Genomic DNA, 4,909 nt, shown 5'->3' with positions numbered 1-4,909 from the left:
GCTGAGCATCGCGTTCATGCATTTCACAGACGTTATCAGTCACGGAGGCTGTAGAACGAGATGCACAGCATCCCTGTCTGCATGGACTTTACACTCGGGTGAGGAAAACTGATGAAAACCAGTAAGGGTGCAAATAAATGGAAGGATTGCAGGAAGAGTGAGTTGTTTGAAGGGGACAAGCAAGAAAGCTGGCAAGCGTGTCCTGCGGAGTGGTCAGGGAGGCCTCTCCGAGGAAGCAGCATTTAATTTACGACCTAACAGAACGAGGAGGCCAGCCACGCAAGGAGAGGGGAGGAAATTGCAGGAAAAGAGAAGAGCCTGCTGGTGCCTGGGCAGGGACTCTCCTAAGTGCACAGAGGACAGAGTGACAGCCAGAGGTCAGGGTGCCCGGGAGTTGAGGGGCTGGGTCGTGGGGCTTGGTACAACTTGGTAAGGAGGTCAGATTTAATTCGGAATGCCTTGGGCAATGACTGTAGTGTTTTAAGCAGGGGAGCACCATATGTCGGGGGCCAGCAAATCCACCTCACCCCTCGTTTTTGTAAATAAAGTTTTATTGGCACACGACCACACCCGACTGTTTCCAGACTGTCTGTGGCTGCTCCAGGAACTACGAGAACAGACTTGAGTAGTTGTGGCGGAGACCGCAGGGTCCCCAAACCGAAGATATTTACCTTCTGGCTCTTTACAGAAAAAGGTCTACACCGTGGGGCCCGTGGGGAAGTCAACCTCTGTGAGCACTGGTTTCCTCATCCACAAAATGAAGACGTTAATACACTCGAAGCAGATGAATTTTACTGTGCTATATGTAAATTATGTCTCATCGAAGCTGTTAAAAATAAAAATGTCAATGGTATGAGTGTGATAAGGCCATACAAAGGGTCAAAAAAGATATTGCACAAAAAGCACATAGATCGGCACACAGATCAATAAATTTTCTGCTGCTCTTACTACTAACAGCATGCGGGGCAAATCGTATCGCCCTTCATGCACCCACACGCAGTGCTTCAGAGGAGTCTAGGCAGTAGCCCGAGGATGCACAGCACTGAATGGTACATCCAGGGTTCCAGGCCTGGTCTCTGAGACCCCAGCCCTCCTTCCTGCACAGGGTCCTGCCTTCAAAGTCACCACGACTGGCAAAGTCAAGTGAAACCAAAAGGTGGAGGTGAACGGCAGGAACGAGAAGCGTTTCTGCGTTTTGGTGGGCGGGAGGGAATTCATTTAAAGTCTTTTTTTTCCCCCGTTTGGTTTCAGGCTGTGTGAATTCTCACTGCCCTGTGTTTCACTTTGAGCTGGGCGTTCATGTGAGCTCCGCACTGGGCGTGACACCTGGCCTGAGTCTGGCTTGGTTGGAGCTGAAACTCTCAGAAACTGCTGAGCTGGGCCCAGTTGCCGGGCGCCGTCAAAGGCGCCGGCCAGACCAGGATCTCAGGCCAGCAGCCCACAGCTTCCGCTGGGCCAGAGCACAGTCAGCTTACCTGGTTTCAGGTTTCACGTCACCTCCTTTCGGGTTTCACTCTCGAGCAGTTCACATGGAACCCCACTCCCTCGCCACGAGCTGCTCAGTCGGATGGCAGTCCCCTCCCCCACCCCCCAGGTGAGGAGTTCGGGTCTGGCAGGTGGACAGTGCGCTGGATCTGGGTCTGGGAGCCGGGAGCCTTGGGTCTGCATCCGGCTCCGCCCCCAGACGCTGGTGTGCATGGGCCTGGCCAAGCACAGCCGCCTCCACAGGCCCGCTCACCCCTCTGTAAAGAGGCGTTGGGTTAGGACCTCTAAGGGTTTTGAGCTCTGAGGATCTATGAGGATTGTGCTAAGGGTCCCTGCTTTCCTGGCCAACTCCCACCCCCTTGTTGCGAGTGTGCTCGGCCACCCTCTACCACTGAGACCTCAATGGCCATCGCCCTCGGCTCCTAGTGTCCGGTGCTTCTTCTCTGTTCCCCACCTGCTCCCAAGGCTCCCTCCCTCCTCCCTCCATCCCCCTCTTCCTCCCTCTCGTCTTTTTTTCTTCCCTCCTTCTTCCCTCTCTCCTTCCTTCGCTCTTCCCCTCTCTCGCCATTCTAAAGAGGAATCTTCAAGAATGAGTGGGACTTGAGGTTTCACCCGTTCCCTCATTTTTAAGACCTGGAACAGACTTTCAAGATTTTCCTCGTTTCCTTCTCTCGTTTCACAATCCAGGAAGCAAAACTCAGAAATGCAAAATAATCATTTGGGGCTATCCGGGAAGTTAGCAGGGCCCGGAACCCACGCCTGCGAGCTCCCAGGCCACGGGACTCGCCCCACGGTGCCCACCGATCCCCCGTGTCGCCTTCGATTTGAGCCTCTCTGGTGAACAAAGACATGAGAAAGGGACTTCATTAATACTTATTACACCTTAGATAAATTAGCAGCAATTTCCGTTGCTGCAGGCTGGCGACTGTCCAAACATCTGGTCAGGGCCGGGCAGGCCCGGCCTCCCGCCCCTCGGCGGAACAGTTGGGACAGCTAAAGCTCTGAGCCTTGGGGCTCCCCCGGGACCGGTGCTACCTAATGTGCTGTCTGCCAGGCTCGCTCCACTTCCGCGACACCTGCTTTCCGGCGCCGAGCTGCCACTCAATCCCAGGCCAGTGAAGCGTGGGAGACGGCGCACGGGGAGAGGACACACTGCAGTGGCTGGGGAGGAGACGACGCGGCATCTGCGAGAAGGCGGCCCAGTGACAGGTGTGGGGGGGAGGGATATGGAGTTTAACATGCGGTGCTATTGGGGGTAGTCATGCCGGGGATGGCTGTGGGGTTAAGGCAAGCCGAGGTTCTCGGAGAGCCCCGCTTACTTGAGGTTAGTCGACCGGCTTTGTGCCTGGACCCTCTGTGTTGGCTTTAAATCTCCACGACCTCTTCTGGCCTGGGGCATCCTTAGCAGCAACGAGGCCATGTTCGAAAGTAGACGGACCATTCAGGATGTGGGTTCTGATCCAAACTCCTCAGTGACCGCAGGCAAATCACTCTGTTCAACACAACACACTCACGTACCACGCCCGTCCTCTGTGCTGGGCAAGGGCGATATTCTGAGAGACAGACCCACAGGTGACTGAGTCCATTTCTTCTAGCTGAGTATTAACCAATTAGGCAGGAAGAGGGGGAGGGAAGACATGGAAAAGGGGAAGAGATGAGGAGGGAACCTTGGGGACATGTGAGAAGAGGGAGGGGACATGCAGCGCGGGGAGAAGCGGGTGACGGCCAGTGAAGTCTCGGTGGCAGACGGCTGTCTGAGTGGAATCTCAGCACGGCTGTCTGAGTGGAATCTCAGCACGAATCTCAGCTCCTGCGAGCCAGGGAAGTACGCAGGGGCCATCCAGATCAATTCAGTAAGTGAATTTGTGGAAATAAAAATCATGTAAAACCCTCACTACAAGGCTCCAAAAATGTTTGCTACAAATATTACCGCATTTTCAGGCAAGAGGGGGCCCTCGGACACAGTGAGCACTCAATTTAACTTTTCCTATGGTTTAAATTTAATTAATTTCTGTATAGTGAGAAGGTACCACTGGAACATGCTGGGCCAGGAGCTGAGGGGTTGTGAAGACCATAAATGAAGACCCCTCCGGGGAAGTCACTGGTCCTTATTTTCCCAGCCACCACTTGGCCACGTTGTTTTTTGCTAACGGGCTCCCATTTCGTTCAAGACAGCGATATACCCGGTCTCAGGGGATGAACCTTGATCGGTAATGAGACTTTTGGATCAAGCACTTTTGCTTTTCCAGAGACACAAGTTCCCAGCCACCTCTGCGATGGGTGTGATCACGTGATACAGTTCTGGCCAATGGGATTTTGGGGTAAAGACTGGCTTTCTGACCTAGCAACAGTGACATAGGTAGAGCTCCCCAGCAGACCCAAATTTCCACTAGTTCCCGAGTATTAATCAAGCACCATGCAATTTAAAACTGCACATCAGAAGCATAAACCACCAAATTCGAGATTGAAACCAAAAGATATGGCCCAGAGGCACAGTGTCATCCATCCTTTTTATCACAAGACTTTTGGCCAAACCACTTAACTTCATCAAACCTCCATTTTTCTCTCTCTCTCTCTTCCTCCTTAGAAGAATTAGGCCAACAATACTCCGGCCTCCGAGGTTGACTTTGAGAATTGGATGGGCCGTAGAATACGAAAGTACGTGCGTAAACTCTAACAGTTTATTTCAAAAATGTCATTCTTAATAATATTATGGTGATATTCCCTTCACTATTCATTATAATATATAATTAATGTCTGTATTTCTCAGTTAATTATATTTTCCTTATATTTATGACCATTAAACTATAATGGGATATTATCAAACCCCAGTGTTTTCTAATAATCTTTTAAAAATAATTTAAGTCTTTTTCATAACATTTATTAAGAAAAGGAGGTTGCAAGTTGAAATCTTTTTTTTTCTGAAAAATTTTGTCATTTTATTAATTTTATGTTACCCTATGTCATGAAATGTTATATTTCCTTATTTAGTGATAACTCTAGTAAAGATAACGTTAATGAATAAAATCAAATATTATTTTAAGGAAATAAAATTGGACTTACTGAATTCTTAGAAAAATATTTGTCCTTCTGACTCAGAAACTTTCCACGTTAACCAAGGTGTTGTCAGAAGTTGGCGAACTTTCCCAGTACGAGTGTTTAGTGGGATGATCGCTAAAGTTTCTTCTCATTTATTTTAATATCCTCTTCTTTCTTCTCTTCTAACAAAATTGAGGAAATAGTACACGCCCAATCAGATATGTGCTGATTGATTGAGCCACCCTTGGTCCTCAAAACCGAGTTAGAAAAATTTCCCATTTATTTCGATGATAAATGTTACTGAGTGACAGAGCTTCCAGGCAGGTGGACACATGAACACCTGGAGGGTGATGCAGCCCAGTTTCACGAGGACCGAAGCTCCTTC

General features: G+C 49.7%; 1 long non-coding RNA gene across 1 annotated transcript; it reads left to right on the top strand.

Annotated features, from left to right (window-relative positions):
- The first annotated feature begins 1,208 nt into the window (after positions 1 to 1,208).
- On the top strand, positions 1,209 to 4,201 carry LOC120619756 (uncharacterized). Its single transcript, XR_005657660.1, has 3 exons — positions 1,209 to 1,594; positions 2,540 to 2,694; positions 4,073 to 4,201. It is a non-coding gene; the product is annotated as an uncharacterized LOC120619756 (long non-coding RNA).
- Positions 4,202 to 4,909: the final 708 nt, after the last annotated feature.

The sequence above is a fragment of the Pteropus medius genome, unplaced genomic scaffold, assembly GCF_902729225.1.
Source record: "Pteropus medius unplaced genomic scaffold, Ma_sr-lr_union100, whole genome shotgun sequence".
Taxonomy (NCBI): Eukaryota; Metazoa; Chordata; class Mammalia; order Chiroptera; family Pteropodidae; genus Pteropus; species Pteropus medius.
This window is presented reverse-complemented; position numbering and strand designations above follow the sequence as displayed.